At 39.9% G+C, this 21,888-nt stretch overlaps 1 protein-coding gene across 4 annotated transcripts in view; it reads left to right on the forward strand.

The window, feature by feature from the left end:
• NCOA3 (nuclear receptor coactivator 3) overlaps positions 1 to 21,888 on the forward strand; it is a 62,924-nt gene that overhangs the window by 14,763 nt on the left and 26,273 nt on the right. For 3 of the 4 annotated variants that reach the window (XM_027904802.1, XM_027904804.1, XM_027904806.1), the window contains exon 1: positions 829 to 962. The gene's annotated coding sequence lies outside the window, so the exon portion shown is untranslated. Of the gene's footprint in view, positions 1 to 828; positions 963 to 21,888 lie in introns of those variants that run through there. The other variant, XM_027904803.1, reaches the window with a different exon arrangement.

Raw genomic sequence — 21,888 nt, forward strand, 5'->3', positions numbered from 1 at the left:
AGATATTTCACTTCCAGAAGTTCTTCGAGCTTGGTTTTGCATGTCTCTTTATTCTGCTTATTGTGAATTCTTTTATTGTCTTAACTGGTAAGTTTGCTAAATACTTTATAGAAATAAGATTGATCTTGCCTGAAGCAATTCTGCAAAGCAAGATGCATGAAGATTTGGTACCCTCTTAAAGAGAAAACTAATACTTCTTGTTCTGGGAGTAGGTCCTAATGTGGCTTGATTACTTTTGTCTTTATCTTAGTGTTGTACTTGGAGGAGAAGAGGGCACTCTATATATCCTTGCCCAGTTTTCTTCCACTCAGTAACATAAAAAGTAAATCTGAATTAAATCTTCTGGCAAAACAACAGGCCAGTGCTAAGCAGTGTTGTGCAAAGAAAAATTAGATAATTGGAAATACCACATCATTATACGGTCATGTTATGCTTTCCTCTGGAATATAAGTATTTCTGGTATGTGCAGTATCTAAAAGAGTATAATGGACTTCAAGTTTCTCTGTATTTTTAATGAGAAACAGAATTTCCAGCAGTTCTCTCTCACCATTTTTTTCCCTTCTTTTTTTGGCCTGACAGTACAAGGCAGATCTTTACAAAACCACAAGTGTCATGGAAAATCAACAGGAAGAAAGTGTTTTCCTCTTCAGTCATTTCGTGTGTTCTCCTTATTATCAGATGGCAGGGTTAAAAATAAAAAACTGATACTTTCACATGGTGTGGAGCTGAACTACAGAACTGAGGGCCACAGAATGTTTCAGCAGTATTAATTTTCATGGGTTCAAAAGGGGAAAAAACTTATATAGAAGAGAAATCCAGCTGCTAGGAAACCCATTCCTTTTGAACCAGGAAATTCCTGAACAGTAGATTGTGAAGTTTGACATTATTCTGAAATACATTCATATGCTTTTTTTTTTTCTAGGCATTCCTATGGGCTTCTGTTGGAGAGAACACTGTGCTAGGTAAGTCTCCTGTCAGGACTGCTTTTTCTCTGGATCCATTCTCATAAACCCTTGATATTTAGGGGGTTAGGAAAAGGAAGAAAATAATTTCAATTCCCTTAGAAAAATCAAGATATTTTCTTATGCTCTGTATCAGTATGGTATAGTTTGCTCTCTTCCACCTCCCTTAAACTTGAGGGAATGCATGGTCTGACCTAATGCTGTCAGATTTGGGGAATACTTGGACCAGTAAGAGATGTTGCTCTTAAAAGTCCTGGGATGGAGTGGTAGCATCCTTCTGTGTTTATATCTGCCTTTGGCTTTTTTGTTCTCTCTGCCACTGATACCAGTTTTTCTTTTTCCTGAGGTGGCTGATAGTGTGAATGCTTTGCTCACAACTGTTCTTTGGAAGGGATGGTGATGACCTTGGATTTCTTGGCTAAAGCTGCTCTAGGCCCCGTGCAGAGACCATGCTGTTCACTGATGGGTGTTGCTTGTTTGAGGCTCTGTCACAACCTCTGGGGTAACCAGTTTAGATTGATATGGCAGCCTCTGTACCTGTTGCTGGAGTATAGCAAAACTGAAAACTTGTCTGGGCATTCCATTCAGTGGGATTTTGCCCTCAGGAAAGGAATAGTGTCTTAAAAACTCTTTCAGAATAATCTGAATTCAGATCAACCTCTATTCTCTGCAGTTTGGCAGGTGCCCTGAAATAGAATTCAGGTGAACTGGCTTGGTTAGGATAAGGTAAGGGTAAAGCAAACTGAAGAAAAGGAGAGGAGACAGTGAAAGAAAAACCTTTGCAGAATGATCTCTTAAGGGACAGAAAAGACTGTCTTTTGTTTCTGATAGCTGTGCTCATTAAGATATTGCAGTTCCTAAGCCATGATTTGCAGACAGATGACACACTAGTATGTGGTGGACAGAAGGGATAAATAACTTTTGCTCTTGACTGGATGGAGACACTTGTCTGAACATATTGTCTGTCATTAATCTATTTTCAATGAAAAAAAAAGTAAGTCACAGCATTTTTATTCTGTAAGAGGATCAATGATATCAGACTTGTTTTGTAACCTATTTCTTGTGTTCCCTCCATAGTGTGCCGTGATTATCCTGTTATTGTTTGTACACCATTCTTTGTAGTCTCATCTGTATGAGAATCTAACAAATGAGCTTCCTACTGGTGAAAGCTCAGGTGTAGGTAAGGTTTTGTTGCTTTTTGAACTTCCAGTGGACTGTTAAGTACATTAAAAATGCTTCCTCAGACTTTGAAAAGAAAAGCTATGCCATGCCTAGAGACAAGTGTTGGTAGCTCTTCTCCTAATAATTTTGGCAGGGCCCAAGAGTACAAAATTCTGACTGTGGTGTGCCTCACCATGGCTTCCCACACCTGAAGTGTGATGTGATGTGATGTGCTGTGGGAGAAGGTCATTCCCTGGACAGATGCAGTGTGGCATTTACTGGTAAGAAAACACATTGCAGCATTCACCCTGTACAGCTGATCTTGGCCACTGGTATGACATAAGTGCATGACTGGTGCTAATCAGCTAATTGCCATGTTGGATTTGCTTATCAGATGCAAATATGACAACTTCCCAGGGCAGAAACGTGGCTGAATACTGACTTTAAAGCTTAGCATCAAACTAAAACTGAATTCAACTGCAGAATGTCCTGGGAGTCTAGTAAAACAGAATTGTTTAAGTCATGGGGGATTGCATCTTGGATGTCTCACTGGCAGACAAATGCTCAAACAATGGCTCTCCAGCTCAGGGTTTTATTGAATGTAAGATACAGTTCAGTTGGTCTGCTTGTGTGGGAACTACAGATAAAATGCATGTAAGAAAAAGTAATAATAATAAAAAAAAAAACAACAGCTCTCTCCTGGCATTTCCACCAGTACACTATGTAAAAATGCATAAAATTTGCTTCCTGATGATGTGAAGCTACACAACTGCTTAGCCATTCATCTGCAAACAAGGAAGTGACTGGATCTGAAACAAAACATTACCGATGGTTTTGGCACTTGAAGGGGAAGGATATGATCCCCTCTGGTTTTGGCAGTCATTGACCCCTTGTACTAACTTCTAGAATGGCTGCAAATCTTCTTAAAATTACTTGGAATATCTGTGCTAACGTTGGTAGTGTCATTTTGGAAAGTCTTGCATATAAACATCAGTGTTTGAGAAGTGCCATTTGTATAAAAACTTCTATGAGTAAAACTGGGCTGCAGTTCATCATTCTCTGACCATGTTTTACTGGAAATCACAGAGAAATCACACATCAATGCCCACACTGTGAGCAAAGGTAGTGCTGGTTGATCGAGGTTTTGTTCAGTCAAGTTTTGAAGGTATTTTAGGATAGAGATTCCATAGGCTGTGTGAAAGTGGATCCTCTGTTCACTTACTACTTAAAACCTGAATTTTAATTTATTGCAGGCAGTGGAATTTGCCTGTTGCCCTGTTGTTGTAGGCCTCGGAGGAGACTCTGACTCTCCAGTCTATAATAACCTCTTTAGGTTGTATTTTCCTGTTTTGTGTAGCATTGAACAAAGATACCAACCTTTGGGGGCTTCTTTAGTCCTCCATCTTGCTTAATTTTAAAATAATTGATCCCTTAGATCTAAGATTTCATTCAACCAGTGATGCTGCAGCTTTAGTTTGCACAGTGGATTTTAGCAGATGCTCTGTGTTACAACCACTGGTACACAGTGAAAGGGCAGCGTTTGAAATGTAACAAGATGAGCTGACTGTGCTGTGGAGAGATGAATTAATGGAATTTGGGATTACAGAAAGTTTGAATGGCAAGCATTTTTGTTGACTCAATGAACACCTCTTGCAGCCAAATGAGGTGTACCTGCATACACTCAAACTTAATCAGATTTTAATTACAGCGTTAAGCTAGAAACATATTTCCATATTTCAAGGTCAGATTGTGTTTTAGAAATGTCACCTTCGTATGAAGCAGCTGCATTTATTCCTTACAATTAAATAAATTATATATAAGCACTGATACTATGCGTGGAAAACTTGAACTGCTTTGGTTTCCTTTCTTCAGTAGCTTATTTTGTTTTTAATCTCTGATTTTGTACTCTCAAATCTGAGAGTCTAGTTATGCCAGACTCCTAAACTTCATTATATGAGATTGTAGGATACCAAGATTAATTTTAAAAGCAAAGAGGATGTGTGTTTTTTCAATAAATTTAAAAAATAATCTATTTTAGTAGCCTGATGAAAAATTAAACTAAGTAGAATTCACAGAAACATTCTGAGATACCAGGCATTTAATTCCCATTGATGGTTTGTGTGAGTCTGAGAGTTCCACTCTGTGGAACCCTGTTATGGAGAGCTGCCTTCTCCCCATAGCACTCAAATTCTTTTTCAGAATATGAATCTACCTTTTAAAAAGTGTAAGTGTATCCAGAGCTTTGATTAAAATTAGATGCTTTAGCGTAAGTTGATATATTTGCTGACATTAATTCTATAACTTGGTTCTTGTGCAAACACCTGAATAAATGTTCGTAAGTGCTGCATCTGCTGACTGGCAAAATGTGCCTAGGGCAAGTCAATGTGATTTATGAAGTGGATTTCTTTCCTGCTCGTGGGCCCCTCCTTATTGATGGGTGTAAATATTTCCAACTGTTAAATCAGTGATTTAAATGCCAGTTTAAAGTCTGCTCTAACATAATATTCTCAATCAGAAGTTGGTATCTGACATAACCAAAGCAGTGTATGTCAGTGTTCTTCACTCTCCATTGGGAAAAACCCAAATTGGGACCCAAAAGGCATCACTGAAATTCCCTGTGTTGGTCAAAGGGCAGCTCAGGATGCAGGCCCTTAACAGACATCAGATCTTCATTTATGAAACAGTTATCTGTTGCTGTGTAAAGTGCAAGTGATTGTAGAAATAGTGCACTTCAAGATGACACAACAGACATAACTAGCCTATAGTATTCTCTTCTGTGAACTGGTGGGTGCCAGTCCCACACAGCCTAATAAGCACTTAAACAACAATCTGCTTAATTAATACATGCAACAAGGGTTAAAGAAGTGCTGAGAGTTGGAGCCGACAATACCATTTCAAAGTGTTTTAAATGACCTCACATCCTCAGTGTTTTCAGTGTGACTTTTTGTACGTCTTTAAAAAGCTTATGGAAAAAAATAGTGCAATTCGCCATAAGGAAATTTCATCTGCAATCTCACACAGCACATGCACACCCCCTTGGTCACTGGACTGGGCCTTCTCCAAGGCCAGGTCACTGCAAGGGCAGGAGTGGGGGATTTTGGCGCTCTTGGCCGAGCCCTCCAGCTGCGATTTCAAATGGGATCCTGAATTAGGAGGGATGGGAGGGTGGCCTTGGCTAAGCCCTTGATCCTGCTGCTGCCTTGTGCTTTGTGGGTGCTGGGTGTGGGTGGGGCAGCATAACCTAGGAAAATGTCCCTGTTCACTGGCGACTGTGCTGCCAGGCACTGGAACTGCTTGGAGGCTGGCAGGTTTGTAGAGGAGCTGCTCTTGGTCTTTGTAATGCGGTGATAAAGCGTGTTCTGTCCTGTCAGCGTTGCAGCAGCAAAGCTACCTTGGTCAAATAAAAGACTTGAGGATCTTGGCAAGCAGTTTAAAACAAAACTGAGCATGTTCAAATACTTTCAATAAGGCAGGGACTATCTGTGCAGGGATCTTCATTGGAGCAGCAAGATGAAGTTCAGCTTGTTCAGACATTTGATCGGCTTCTCTTTTAAAGCTTTAACTTCTCAGGCTGCAGAAAAGGTGACATTTTGTTCAGCTGAGTTCTCCACTCTGTTTTGAATTGCCTGAACCAATTTTATGCGAGTTTTCCACAAAAAATAGTTCTGAGGGGTGTGTCAGGGACAGTGACTAAAAAATTAGAACAAGCTGCTGTGATGGAAAATGTTATGCATCCTTAACCACAGATGTAGTTGTGCCTGCATAGGTAATGATATGCTGTAGTGTATTTTTCTATTTCAGGCAAAGATGCCCACCCAAAACCAGCAAGGTTCTTTTCTTTTAAGAGCACCAGTTTGTGAAAATTAACTTTCATTCAGTAGATCATCCTAACTTCAGCCTGGTATGAAACATCTGTTGCAATGTTGGGTGTATCAAGGTATCAAGGCTGTTTTATTAAAGATGAAGTAAATTAAATCAAGAGTGAGTGTGTGTCCCCAGATGTCCTTGTGGAAAGGTCTGTTGGGGTATGGGTTTAAGTGTTTTTCAGCAATATATTCCTTCCACCCTGCCCCTGCTGTGGTACTCCAAATTGCAGAATCTTTGTACGCATAAAAAGTAAAAATAATGCTCTCTGTTTGGTGTGGGGCTTATTTTCATAACCTGGGAGTTTTAACAGTGTCTGGGAAGAAACTCCATCTGTTTCACCTCATGCATAATGCAAATGTGGCATGTTTTTAAAGGAACTTTTAAAATACCTTTACACATCTTTAAATATCTTTAAACATTACAGGAGAACGTGGCTAATTTCTAATTGGTTTTATAAGCCAGGTAGAGTCTTCTGTGAGGAGCTTGCAGGCCTTCCTGAAATGCCTTTTTCTTAAATGGCTTCTGAATAGGACACAGTGTAGGTTGGGTGGAGCCTCACAGTCTCTGCAGGACTGAGGCATGCTGTTAATTCAAGGGCAGTCTCTTACTGGCTTCATGAACTGCATAATAAAACATACCTTGTAAAAAAAAAAAGGTACATTTTCAAGTAGTTATTCATGCAGTTTAGTAAAGGGTCCTCAGAATAAGTGATTTTTTTTGCAGGCTTACTGGTGCATCATTGTGAATCTTTTGCTTGGAACGGTGATTATACAGACTCAGGCTTTAATTATGTAGTAATCTAGTAAAAAAAAATTCCAAATACTACTCCAGTTGTGTAATTGGTATATTTTTGGAGGCAATGTTAGAAATTGCTGGTGTGGTCTCCCCATCCCCCAGCTTTTGAGCTCAGAGGAGTCTAGTTTGCTTGCAGCTGCAGTAGTAGGCATCTTTCTTTCAGGAAGTGACCTTGGCTTGTATTAATCAAATTCAGAACACACAGAAAAGCTTCTTGGTAACATGCTGACTTGATGTAAAATTTTATAGCATCCATTTTCTTTTAAAATGAGGCCATCTTATAAAAAGGGAATTTATTTATGATCTCTCAATTTAGAAGAATTTCTCTAAAATGACATGGTATTTAGAGAAGGTAAAACAGCAAAACCAAGCTGCTCTTTTTACTGAGAGGAAAATACTGAGAGCTTTTTGTATATATAATTAAATCTTAAACTGCTGTTGGCAAAACTGTATTTTAACCTAGCTAAAATATGAAAATAGACCATTTTCGTTGGTGTCTTTCCATTTTTGAACCAGAGTAGAAAAGCTTGGTAGCAGGGCACGAACTCAATCAGCTAAGATTCTCGTCTTGTCTTCAACTTTCTGACTTTATGTATTTTAATCACTTCCTGCATCTTTTGTTAGCAGCTCTCAAGGCATTAAACTTAACCTCGTCGTAGCTGCATTAAGCTGCTGTGCCTGTTTGCATAGATTAAGAAAGGAATCTACCTGTGTCTGTTCAAGAAATCACTGCTTGACCTTGCCCAACAGCTGGGAGTTGTTTTTTTTTTTTCTTTGGCTGCTCTTAAATGGAGTGGCTGATTATTCCTGAAGCAGGTTTTAAGAGTTTTTGCATGATTATCGTATTACCTAAAACTGTTTTGTGAATTGAGCTACAAAAAGATGACCATCCCTATTTTCAGCAGGTGTAGCTGTTTGTAAGAGTCTTAATCCTTTTTCTGGACCTATACAGAGGGCTGAGACCAGAGTGTTGAGCACTGCAAAGTGCTGTAAAAGCCTTTAAAGTTCTTGGTAAGATAACTCACCAATTTTCAAACTGCATCTTGATGGAAATTTAGTAATAGCTGCCAATTGACTAATGGTTTTTTCCCCTTGGGTTGTCATATGCATTATCTTGAACAGTCCACGGTCTGGTTGGCTTAAGGGTTTGGAAAGCCAAGTTCTGTTTTAACTGGCATCTTTAGCATAAGTCTTTTCTTCATGTTGATGGCATTTTGGCTCATTTTACCTCTTCACAGTTATATTCAGTCTTGTCATTCTCTCTGCCCTATGTTGGAGATCAGAGCAGGTAGGCATACACACTCCTAAGTGTTTTGTGATTTCACTGCTGCCTCCTCTGGAATGGTTAGTTCCATGTTGTTTACCCTGCACAGGTGTGCACTGACCTGCCATTCTGCTTGGTGTCAGCTCAGAGCTGCTAAGCTCTCTAAGTAACCCTACCCCTCTCTGCTGTGTTGAACCCCACTCTTAGATCGTGGTGGTATAGAAGCTGCCTGAATTACACGGTTTTTATACTTCGTGCTGCCTCGTATTAATTTGTCTGGTGCTGCACCGAACTGAGAACTCTCCATGCTCATCTTCTTGAGTGCTTTAGTCCTCTTTCCTTTTAGTCTGCAAGGCCAATAACAGGGTGATAAATTTGCTGCTCTCCTTGCCTAAGTGTAGTTGACATTGACTTCCCAAGATCAAATGGATGCCAAAACACAATCACAGACTGTGTCATTCAGTATCTGCTGTCATCAACACAGATTTTGGGGTGCCCCACCATGGACTGATTCACTGCGTCTGTAGACCCTGAGATGAAACTGCATTGTTAGTGATGATACAGTGGAACAAGGATCCTGTTCTATGTTCATTCTCTAGTTCTGTAATAAAATAAGTGGAGATGAAGATGGATCTTTTTCAATGCCAAAGCAAGACAACCCACTACAAGGGTCTCATATCCAGACCACTTTTTACTTTTGTGGCTGGGTATTACTTGTTTTCCTGTGCAACACCGAAGACCTGATGATTTTTGAACCCAAGAGTCACAAATTCAGAGTCCATCCCTCAGAGTAGATGGAGGATGTCTTGTTTTGAAGTCATGATTATCTAGAAACAGGCTATTTTTAACTGTACTGTGGGGACTGAGAGAGTATGCCACGGCACCGTGGGTTCCTCGTTTGCCATGAAGCAGAGTAAATCACTGCAGCGCTGGACTGTGCCTTCAGAATCCTTTCCGACAATTCTGTGCTGATGCTCTCCCTCCCTCCCTTTCGCAAGGTCAGTCTTTCCTGTTTGCCAGCGCAGTCCGGCCGCTGTCACAGCTCCAGAGCTCGGCGCTGCTTTGGTACTGCCTCGTATCGCTGCCACCCCTTCCACGACCGACATGGTTTTCAGCTGAAGCGGGGGAAAGGGGACCCCTTTGTGCATCTCGCGTGTCTCTCAGGCATCCCCGGTGCTGTGAGAGCTGCCCTGGCCGTTCCCGTGGGCGCTGCGAGGTTGGCCGGGCCGGGCCGGGCCGTCAGGAGTTAAAGGCGCTGCCGCCCGCGGTTCTGGCTGAGCCGCCGAGCGCTCATTGGCTGCAAAAAGGTGAAATTGAAACCACCGTAAACTTTTGACCCTGTAGCAGTTCTTGTGGAACGCCTTCCCCTTGCCAAGAGCGGAGGGGGCTTTCTCCCTCCCTCCAACCCCCCCCCCCCCCCCCCCCCCCCCCCCCCCCCCCCCCCCCCCCGCTTTTCCTGTATTTTTTCTCTGCGATCGTGCAGTGCCGCATGCAGCCTCTCCGAGGGAGGGGGAGGACGAGAACAAGCCAGGAGTTTCCGTGCGCTGCTGACGGCAAAGCTGGAATATGCCTTGACCAGCTATCTTCTAAAACTCCCACCAGTAAACAAGTAGGAGTCCATTTTTTCCAACTTCCAGCGTGGTTTTTGTGTGGTTAAAGGAAAAAAACCAAAAACAACCCAATAAAAAACAATCGCCACACTGATGCTGACGATCAGGGCTAATTAGAAAGTGGGGAAGGGAGGATGAGTCACCCGGCAGTCTCTGTTGCTTAATAAACCTGTTGGGTTTTTTTAAAAGATTGAAGTGGATTCTCCTTACTGAAATCCGACGGAGAAATGTCTCAGTTTTACTACTTAGCTCATACCTCGGTAAATTAAATACATATTTACCTAACTAGCAGTTTTGCAATTCTGCATCTTCCTTAAGTAAAAAAAAAAAAACAACAAAAAAACAAAAACACAACAGCAAACCAACATCTCAGTCTGGAAGACAAGTAGTGCCTGTTTGACTTCATTGTCAGCCAGCAAAGAGTTAGAGGCCCATGGTAGCCAATGTTATGAATTTTTGTTTAGGGTGGGTGACTCCAGCAGATTCTGGGCCTGATTAGTGTGTGTCACTTGTATGCTATGCAGAGTTTGTCACAAACCAAAAATATCTGTGGCCGAGAAAACTCACCTGCTCTGTGTAGCTTTGCCAAACCAAACAAATTAAAGCAGCATTACCTTTTGAATGAGGCATGAATACAATATTCACTTAATCTGTGTTTCTTTCCCCTTAACCGTGCCTGTCTTTTCACTGACCAAAAAATAGTTGACTTCATTACTGCATCAGCTTCCATTTTCTCCCTTGCTGGCTCCCTGGCACAGGTGTTCCTGCTGGAACCCTAAACTTACTGAATGTTAGGTACCACCTCATCAAGGAGTCACTCAGCACCTCACCTGGAGATAACATTCAAGACTTCCTCAACAAAGAAACCTGATGCCTGACTACTTCAGGCTCATGTTTTCACATTTCTAGTGTCTTGTTCTTGCAAATAGTTTCATCATATTTATAGGGCGTGTCCATTTCCTCATTAGAGGAGGAACCTTAAACTGCTCCGATTTGGGATTTGGACTATTTTTAAAAATTCAGTTCAATAAGCAGTTTAGTGGTTAAGAAGTGTTTTGTTTATAGCAGTATTAATATAGTAGGACAAAACTGTGAAGGTTCAGTGGGAGCTGTTCTGATGCCCTTTTCTCTAGGAATTGAAGGAGTCTTCTGAAGCATTGACAGCAACACCAGGGGAACAATGAATATAATATGATTAATAGCAGATCCCCTGCACCCTCTTGTGTGCAGTTCTTTCTGCAACTGCAAAAGAAACATGCACTTGTGATGGTAGTTTGTGGCCTCCCTGTGTCATCCAGCTCGTGTTCCTAAGCAGCAGCTCTTCCACAGTTTATTTTCCCTCACTCCCTGTGATTCTTTGTTCTGTCCTCCCTGTGTGCTTCTCCTTGTCCCTTTTATGGCAGTTTGTCTGCCTTTACAGTGGAGCTGCAGTGAAGGTGCCTATCACAAGGAAATGGAATAAATGCTCTTCAAAAGGAAAGAAGAGTAACAACTGCTGGAAACTAAGAATCACTCCTGAACCCTCTGAAGCATCATTTCATGTGCCTGAAAGGCTTCTCCTGGGCAGTTGTGGGATGGCATTGTGGTGACATTGTGTGCACGTGCCTTTTAGTGTTGGAAATCCCTGATCTCTAAAAACGTTATTGCACGTTCCAGCTGCAGGGTGGGAAACGGGCAAAAAAAATGACGGCTGACACTCAAACTCCAGAAACACAAATTGATCGGCTTTGTAAATCCTGTAACTTCAAAGTACCCGACCTGGGGGGAGTGCTATTGCAGAGCTGACTGCTGGTAATGAGAACTCACCTGTGTAACCACTTCTTCTAATGAATATGGCAGAAAGAAGGGTATGGGGGATACTGGCGACACATTTTGTAACCAAAAAGCATTAGATGCACTGTTACAAAGTGAAAATAAATGTTGGCATTTTATACTGTTTTATTCCCTGTGTTTCTTCAAAGTAGATTTTGAGGTTGATTTCATCTCCTCAGTTTGCACAGTGGGGCATTGCCAGCTGCTTTGGAGCTGCCCTGTTAAAATTTTCTCCCCCCATCAGGGTTTCCATACCCCGAATGAGAAATTTAAAGAGAAGTTCACACCAAGGTGTTTTCATCCATTCTTTCCCTTATCCAGAGTAAGCAGTTTTACTGAAGGATGGAAGGGTGACTTAGAGGAAATTCTAGAGCACAGCCTCTCAATTTAGAAAACTATTTTATATTCCAAAACTCACCAGTAGTGCTATTGCACTCTTCAAACTTCTGCTGGTTGATTTCCCCTCTGTCTCCTGGGTTTGATCATGGAGTTGCACAGTGATGTGGATTCTGATATCCAGTATTAAGGCTTGGCACTTACCCCTAAATCAGCTCCTAACTGTTGTGCTGGCATAAATGATGCAGAAAAAGAGTAGACCTGTAGGAGTTGGACCTTGGATTTTGTTTGGTTTTAAAACGTTACCGTTGTATCTGTCTTCTCTGTTTCAATTGATGATGAACCTGCAGTCCGAGAGCGATGCAATAAGTGGCTTTTTCTTGGCTTCTTCCTCCATAGGTTTGTCTCAAAACTGTCCTGTCTGCATCCTTGTAGCAGCTCTTCAGTGCTGAGTGAACTCTTGGTCCTCTGCAGCAATAATGGATTGTGCTTCTGCAATGGAAATGCCTTTTCGAAGAGCAGGTTTATAACGACAACTCCTTAGAAGAGAGTTAAAAAATATCAATCTATTCATTCTTTCACCTTCTCTGTTAGTATAATATCCAAACTCTCTTGCATTACCATCAGGGTGCTGCATGAACAGATGAAAAAAATTTTCAGCAACAGGCACGTGAATTCCTTTAAGCATTGTGTGTACATACACACAGTCCTGTTTTTCAGGAATCAGTATCTGAGAATTTTTTACCAGTACATGGAAAGCAGTTGTTTTTCTGACAGAAGAGTGGTGTGATCTTGGTGCAGCAGAGCTCCTGCTGCGAGTTGTGTTTCACCTCCTGCATTGGCATGAAAAATGTGGTAAATACAAGGATTGGCCGCTATAGCTGAAGGACTTTATGCATCTGTAATCTCTGTAGGTTGCATTATCTGTGTAACTCTTTGTGGGTTGCTGTGCCCTGATAATCAGGTTATTCCTTGCTTGTGTTCGAGGCTCAGGTCTTTTCAGGCCACAGGCATTGTAAAACAGTAGCTTTCCTTACTCATTTCTGCCATAGGAGCAGACCAGGATATTTTCTCTGCCATCTTTTTAGAAGGGTCTGCTTTATTTCTAACACAGCTTAAAATTGGTCTTAGGTTTTTTGCTTGTATGGGGACCAGGATGGGGCTGCTCAGAGAAATTCCACATGCTAATGTAGAGCCCTGTGTGCCATTCACACTCAGCTTTTGTGTGTGTGTCTTATGTGTCATTCTAATTCATCATAAACTCTGATTTATCTAAACTTCCTTTCCTTTTGATGTTTATTGAACATATATATAATATGTATACATATATATAGTGGTTTTACTTTAGGGTGATAATCAGTATAACCTATCAGGCAACTTATCAAAGCAGCAAATGAATTGTAAGTTCCATTCCTAGCACTAAAAGAGACAACTGTAAGCATTCTTTAATACCTTAGGATGTGGTGTGATGGAGAATTGGAAAATTAGTGATGCCCATTTAATTGTTTTTTCTCCTGCTGAGCTTTCTCTGTCCTAGGGAAGAAAAAGGGCCATGTGTACTGAGCACAGACAATTGCAAGAAGTTTATTCTATTTAAGAGGAGAATTTCTAATGTCTTACGGGGGGAAAAAATCATTCTGCTTTTTATTCAATGCCTATTTAATCATAAATAGAGGAGGCAAAACTGAGTTATGCAAATTAGGGAGGAAGGGGAATTGCAAGCTCTGTAATGGTCACAGTATCTTTTTTAATTGATCTGAGTGTTGTTCTTAAGAAAAACACCTGGATGGTGACATTTCTGATAACACTGATTGCAGGAACTTTGAATTAATACATTTAAATCATATATATTCAACATCGTGATAACTTTAATTATGCTTCTTTTTCTCTTTTTTTCCAGCTTCCTGTATAGAATATTCATTAGGTGATTTGTTATTTCAAAAGCTGTCATTCCCCCTCTTTTTGCCACAATACCGTTAAAATAGGATAAGCAGTTCTGTCTCTTTGTTTGAGATTTCCTTTGTTTTTCACCTTGATTCTGTGTCACCTGTGTAATGTTGCACTCCTGGGTCCTGTGTCAACGTTGCTGGCAAGTTGTTGTGACAGGATTAGAACTGAGGATTTCAGTCAGAGCAATCTTATTTTGAAGTAGCCTAAAGTTGAAAATAAAAAAATTAGATCAATAAGAAGCAGAGAGAACAAATGTTTGAGATTTTTCAGAAGCTGAATAATAGAGGATGATGCACAGGAACAGACTGGAGCCTTGTGGTTTTTTTGTAGGGTGGACAAGCGAGGCATCCTGTTAATGAAAAGCAAAGCCACTTAAAATTGATTTTAAAAAAATTTCACTCATACACTCAACATGCTCGTGATATCAGGCAAGTTATTAGAATACTAACATGCATTTTGTGTTTTTTAGTCAGGGGAATGTTTATGTTTCTGGTCAGTAGAATTTATAAGGATGTTCTGTGGTATATGTTTGTTTCCTACTGATTTCTGGAAGCTAAACCTCCCTCTGGTACGTTCACCCCCTTTCAGTACTGAGTCAAGTGAGGCTCTGATATGACATGGCATGGTGATTTCTGTGCTTTTGTGGCAAACAGGTGATGATAATGAACACATCAGTGCCAGACATTTAAACAATGTTTATTTGAGGGAAATACCCCTTCTCTTTTGCTTTCTTGGGTTTTTATGGGTACATAATCTAAATGTCAATTGTGTGTTTTCATTTTTCTGATCTTTCTAGAAGCAAAGCATTCGAAGCTGTTATTTCTCTTTGTTACCTGCTCTGTTACAGTGTGTCAGAGCAAGATTAATGCTGTTCAGTGGCACTGTTTTAGGCAGTGTGCTATTCATGTCATCCTCACAGTGCTCTTCAGGTAATGGTTTCATCAAGTTCTGGGGTAGCTTTTGAGAAACTTTGAAGGCTGTTCATCATTCACTGGCTCAGAAAGTGAGGAAAATGTTGACTTGCTGGGCTGTAAAAGCAAAATTAGTCATTAAAAAAGCCAGTCTTGTTTACAGATGATGTAAAGTTGGGGGTTTTTTTGTCCTATATGGCAGCAGAGCTAAGAGAGTTTTTTCTCTCTTAGGATCTGTGTTGACAAATTGAATTTCTGCCGTGCTTAGACTGTGTGACAGTTAATGGTCAGTCCTTAACTACCGTGGTTTGTAGAGTGATGGTTTAAGATACCAGTTTCACTTTGCTTAGAATGCTTTGCTGTGATGTGTGGCATCTTAGTAACCAGCAGTGAGGGGTTTGGCCCTGAGCAGTCCCTGAGCAATCCTGAGCAATCCTGAGCAGTCCTGATCAATCCTGAGCAGTCCCTGAGCAATCCTGATCAATCCTGAGCAGTCCCTGGCCATGCAGCACGGGCAGGGCTTACCTGGGTAACCCCTTCAACTGCCCAAAGAGAGGGGGAAATCTCCACTTGTCATCCTGAGACCTGCAAAGATCCTGGAGTTGTAAAGAACTCATAGATCTAGGAAAAAGATGGAAAGCAGTAAAAATAACGTGTTTACTGCAGGACTGCAGGATTTGTGCCTGTTTTATAATCCAAGGCAGTGTTATTGTTCGTGGGTGGTGGCATTTCCCTCCTCCATGACAGATGAAGTTAACTTCTCATCCAGACTACACTTCACTTTGGTTTTAAGTGTGGCAGATTTGGCTTCAGAACGAATGAAATCATCTAGCAATCTTCCTAAAAGTTGTGAGAATTGAAGGAAATATGTAATTTTAAGAAAAATAATGGAAGAATTCCTCAATGAAGGATGTTTTCTGTAATGCTTTAAAACTGAAGACTGACTTAAATGAACTGTTTTCCACTTCACAGGATGTCTTCCCTAGTCAGTAGTGGGTTTACTGTGATCCTTAATTTTGCACTCTTGGTACGTCTTCTTTCATTTTTTATATGTCTGCCACACTAACATGGAAAATACTGACTAATCTGTCTCTTTGAGGAGAAATGTAGGTATGAAAGGTTAGATAATTATTTTGAAACAGAACATAAAAATATTAGTCTTCAGAACTGTTCATTTTCTTGATGGCATTAATAGGCAACTTATTTTAGGTCAGAGCCTTTTCATTAGATTTTTCTGCCTTGATTATTCAGCTTTAATTTCACATCACCACTGTTGGTTTCAGAGCAGATGCAACCAATACTGTAATTTATGTGGGCAAGAGGAACTTTTCCATACTTTCTTATGCCATAAAGGTACTAAAGAGTTATAACCACTTTTGCACCTAAAGGATGTTATTTTGAAGTTTATGTTGCTACAAAGACAGTGATTTTTGTGGTAAATGTAGCAGTTAAGTTGCCACTGCTTTCAGCAGTTACTCTTGGTTTTGCAACAGTGGTGTTCAATGCGGGTGATTAAAAAAATCATCTAGATTAATTACAATGAAAATTAAATAGTAGTGTGTAAAAACTGTGTCTTTCTAAAATAAAACAATGTGAATGTTGAGGGTTATTATTGACATTTTTAGGAACTGTCAAGTAGATTGGCATAATGATTTTAATTAGGAATTGCTTGAATTCAGACACCAGGTTAAACATAGATTATAGAACCAGAACATTCTTAAAAACATATCTGTGAGCAAACAGATATTTTATCTGTTTTTGTGGGCTCTAAGTACAGTGCACACATAAGTTTCTAAATAATTTGAGAAATAGTTCTAAATAAAATTTAGATTTCAGATAGGAAAAAACACATTTATTGTATCTTCTTGAGGTTAATAAAAATATTTGGGTAAAAGTTTACTTTTTCCCCCCGTCTGAGGATAAAATTTTGGAAGAAATATTACTTTCAGTCTTAGAATTTCTACTGGAACTGGTGATAGAATTCTCACTGACTTAACTGAAACAGCTTTAGACCAATGCTGAGTGCTTTTGAAAATCTCAGTAGAAGTATATTAACTTTCAGTGGATCAAAATATTTATTACTTAAACACAGAGAGGGGAGAGGCATTGGCATGGCGTGTATTTCATCATTTTTTAAACACACTGAGCTTTTAGCCTGCTCAGGAAAACTAACTAATACTTCCAATAAAAATTCATGGAATACTGTCATAGAGCCTCAGACTTAGCTGTGGAAGAAGAAACCTGCTTGTTCTCATGGTAATCACAGTGGCACTTTTGAAGTGCACTTCACTGCTTGGCATGATAAGAGGAGCACAGTAATAATATTTCATACACACAGAATGATAAATTATACGTGGTTTTTAATGGGGGAGCTGGAGAATGAAGAGGTTTTTTAAGTGGACTGCACTGTAGATGGAATTGATTGTTATAGCACATTAATGGGAAGTTTAGCCAGTGTGTTCCTATCCCACTCTTTCTGCACAGGTAAGTGTTCCAAGCCTTCTCTCAGTTTCTTGGGCTAATTGTGCAAAATACAATTCCAATTTTATAACGAGTGATTTCTACTGCAGGAGAATGTTCAAGCGAAGGTGAGCTGTAAAAATACGTAATTGGGAGTAGAGATCGGAACAAAAGGGGTTTTTTCTCTTTGACTTGAAGCTGAGCATGTCCATTTGGCAGGAGGTGTGTATTAGAGCAGATGCCAGTCAGTGGGAGCTGTGCTGGTCACTGCCAGTTCCCTGCTGGAGCAGCTTTTTGGAATGACAGCCTGTGCACTTTGTCCAGGGGTTCTGAAGAGGCACCTTTGAACCCCTTCTTGGACGAAGAGTGTCCTGGTGACCCCTGGTGCGTCTGGTTAATTCTTCCTCTGTAATTCTTACAAGTTCATTTTACTTCTCCAGCCACTTTTCCACAAAGAAATGCTATAAGTGGGAGTCTCTGCAGTGTCTCCAGTGGTGAGGGTCAACAGGAAGAGATTTTCCAAACTGTCTTTATCCTCTCTGAGTGCCCAATTTATGCCCTGAAGAGGTTCACTGCCTCCCTAGCTGCCTTCCTGCTTCTGATGTGTTATTTAAACATCTTCTTATTAGCAGTTGAAGTTCAGTGCAAGGTGCACTCTTCTCTTTTTCCAGTCCTGTGTTTCCTGTTTACATTCAGTTTACCGTGTTCTGTGTGGCTTTCAGTTCTTCCCATATAAAAAAGCTTCCCACTTTTTAAATGCTAAACCTTTTCCCTGTGGCATCCCCCTTAACTGTCTTATAGAGTCATGTAGGTATTTTTTGGATGTTTTTGTTCTCTGCTATGTAGGTGTAGCAGCTATTATCTGGAATTCACTTGAGGACCAGCATCTTTTTTGTCTGTCTCTCTTTTATTATCACAGTGCAGTCATACAGTGACAGTGTAACCACTTTCCCATCTCGAGGGCTGGGGGTGTGTGGTGATGTCCTCCCATATCTCTAGAGATGTGTAAATTAACATTCCACAATTCTTCTGAGCCGTGTATTGTTTTTTAAACACAACTAACTTTATAGGACAACAATACCATCTTTCAGCATCTCTTTGATTTGTGTGCACCAGCAGTCACTGATTAAAAGTGCTGGCTTCCTTTTGCCTTTTCTTTCCCTGTTAAGCCTATTTGAGATACCTGGTTTTAATACTTTGAACTGGAGCTACAAATGATGTGATACAACGAGGAAATAAATACAAAGTTGTACTATGCTAGGAATTTTAGAATATATGTCTCATGCAGTCTGTATGTCTTTGTTTAATGTGGAAAAGTGTTTCACAGAATTCTTAGCAATTTTTCTTCACTCAATTCAAACTCAAGACTTCAAAGGTTTAAATTTAAAGTTAAATTTTAAATGAAAGTTTTAAATACCTGGAAATTTTTAGTGATTCAAATACTTGTTCTTTTTAGTCTGTTAATGCACGTTCCTAGTAAAAAAATCATATTAAAAATGAAGCTTAAGGTTTGAAAGGCCTTTATGGAACTTAGAGGAGATGTATTCCAAGCCGATTAATTTAATTTTGACTGGTACTCCTGTTGGTCTGATTCCTAAATACTAATACTGATCCCTAAATACTATGTCAAATTTGGAATGGCATTTAGAAACTCTACATCTGCTGGGTTCTAATAAGAATTTGATCTTTTTTGTTTTCTACTGTCTTTACTTCAGTATTTCTGAAAGGCTCTGATCTCCTTTCTCTGATGGCCGGGCAGTAATGTTTTTTTGAGGCATTATTTGTTCCGTGGATTTGCCCTTTTGGTTTGCTCACGTTTAGAAAATGTGTCCATCATACCCAGCCGGTTACTTTTTCTTCTCATCCAGCAAATCTCGTGTTTCCTTTCCCTGTTTCTCTGTGTTTGAATCTGTTTCATGATTTCTTCCTGATTCATCTAAAAACTGAATTCAGCTGAGAAACGCAGCAAGAAATAGCCTCCCATTTAGTTATGGCACATAAGGCTTCCTAACTGCCTTCTACAAAATTATTCACATCTTCGTGTTACAAACAACAACAAAAAAAAGGCTTTGCATCCTTCTTCCCCCGCACCCTCCGTTCTAGCCGTATAAGGCTCCTATTGTCTCTATTCATATTGAGATGTCACAGATGTGTACACTCCTATGGCTTCTTTTCTCTCTTGAAGCCCTAATGACCACCACTCCTTTGATTCCTTTCTCAGGCAAATTGGCCTGGGCCATACAAAAAAAGAAATTTAGGTCACAAAGAATTTTTAGATTATTCTACTTGAGTGAGGGGAAGATTCAGCGGATTGTTGTGTTTGTATGTCCTGGAAATTTACAGCAAAATTAGTTTTGTGCAACAAAGAGGATTTTATCACCTCAGAGATCATTGACTTAAAAATATCACCGAAGGAGATTTAGCATGAAACATAAGGGTGCAATTGGGTTTTACAGCTATATTTATGCTTTCCTGGGGATGAAAACAGGTGTGTTCACCTATGCTGTTAAAACAACTGGCCTTCCATTGATTAGGAATGATTTTGCTGCAAGCACACTGATTCCTTTTTCACTTGCTTCTCAGGCAGGTTATTCATGTGTAGAAAGAGCAAACGTTTACAGAAACAGGAAACTATTTTGTGTTTTGCATTGCCTTTCTGAGCTGCCTTGTGCCAGCATCCTTTTATGGTTGGCTGCTTTATTTCCCAGTTCAAGCTAGTCTTGTGTTTAAAGAGTATTGACAGGTCACACTCCTCATCACTTCTGTAGGCGGCTTTGCCTCTTGTCTTGTCCTATTTTTCAAAAGCACTCAAAAGGTAAGAAATCTGCTGACACAGCATAATTTCTAGTTGTTTTACAGGATGAAATTAAACATGCAGCTAAGTTATTTAATCCTTTTCTCGTTGTTGTTTGTCCTGGTGAATTCTGTTCCTTCAAACACTTGTGCCCATGAAATGACAGCATGCCACCCAATTTTGGGCACTTTTTTTTTTTTTTTAAGAGGGTAATCAGTGCTTCTGTCCAGTTCTAGAGGCTTGGTATTGTAGAACTGGCTTGGAGTGTGTAGGAAGAGGAACTGTGGAAGTATTGTGAGCATGTTTTGGGTGGCTCGTGTCTCAGCTCATCTGCTGTGGGCACAGAGCACCCCTGGCAAGGCTCATTTCCCTCTTGTTCAGTTGTTTGTTTGTAGCTCTACAACTAAGACCAAAATCTGTCTTTGAAGCATCATAAAGGCTGGAATGAAAGTGTTTTGTTAAGCATTAATTTGTGTTGTGTTCTTGGTATTTGTGCTGTGGAAGTCTTGAGAGACTGGAGTACTTCCAAGGTTAATATCAGAAACTAATTTGTTAATTGTGTAACAAACTGTGTTCTTCAAACTGCAGAACAAAAGATTGTTGTTTGGACACTATCATGAAAGATTCTTGAAACTGGCTTTTATACTTTGCAGAGCTTATTTCGTGTCATTTAGAAAAGTGAAAGGTATGCTTTTTAGTCAGACTAAAAATGTTTTTTCTAGTGATGGCCAACACATTCCAGTACATCCAGTACACAGAGCTGTGTAAGAAATACAAACAGCACAACTGTTCTTCTTGAGGATTTGGGGGTTCCAGCTGTTGGTAAACTTTGGTGGTTCTTAATAACTTGTGATTATGCAAGTGCTGGGAAATGGTGAAGTGAACAAGCTGATAGGCTGAACATGAGCATCAACGAGATGAGCAGTTGCCCAGAGTAGAATGGGGGAAACAAAACAATTAGATAATTGCAAAAATTCTACTTAGAGCTTTTAATTGAGAGACTTGTGTTTTTTAGTTGAGTGGTTTGCATTTTAAATGTCCAAGTATAAGAAGAATGGTTAGAATGTTTTTTCAGCTGCATAATTCTAATTAAAAATATTTTTACTCAGCAACTTGGCACTTGAAAGTTTACTTCTTCAAATAAACAGTTTTCTTAAAAGTCAGTCTCCATACTTACTGAATTGATGAATGCTTCCAATTTACATACAGTAGTCAAAGACTAAGTTGGGAATACTCAGAATCCATTTATAATAACAACTGTAGAAAATGCAGCAAGTTCATCTGTTTTGAATGCTATTCTGAGTTCTGCTTGGAGAAGTTGGAAAGCTGGCCTTTAGCTTGGCATCTACTGATAGAGATATGTCAGAAACTGAGTGTGTGTACAGTGAATGTTTTATTCTGTCAAAAAGTTTTTCCCTTTGTCTGAAGGCATTTTGGTGTTGTCGGAGATTTTGATCCAAATGTAAAATGACTTCTGTCTCTAAATTGAAGCTTTCAGTGGACAGGCTTTCACAAGGAGATTGCTGATACTTTACCTAGTTTTTAGCTGCTGCTTTGGAAAACTGATTTTGAATTGTTCTCGTTCTAAACATGTGTTATATAAAACTGTCATCTCTGTGAAATGAGTAAGACTTTGGCATCACAGGGTCTGATTCAACAAGTCCATGGTACTAAATGAGTTAGTGCTAAACTGTAACACTGTAGTTGTGTTAAAGTTCTCCCTCTCTATTAACAAGCAGTCTTTGCTTCCATGAGGCTTTAGTAGGGGTAGAAGGGCAGAACAAAAACATTGCACTCATGTAATACATATAAAGGTGTGTCAGCTCTGACTCAGGGTCTGGGGAAGGAGAATGGACTTGCTGATGGCACATTCTGGGCTTCAGGAAAGAGAATGGGATTGCTGATGCCTTGGACAGGGATCACGTGTATTTAGTTGATCCCATTTCCTTTTTCACCAAGAACTTTT

The sequence above is a fragment of the Empidonax traillii genome, unplaced genomic scaffold (assembly GCF_003031625.1).
Source record: "Empidonax traillii isolate 1590-97213 ecotype Southwest subspecies unplaced genomic scaffold, ASM303162v1 scaffold1094:size393979, whole genome shotgun sequence".
Lineage (NCBI taxonomy): Eukaryota > Metazoa > Chordata > Aves > Passeriformes > Tyrannidae > Empidonax > Empidonax traillii.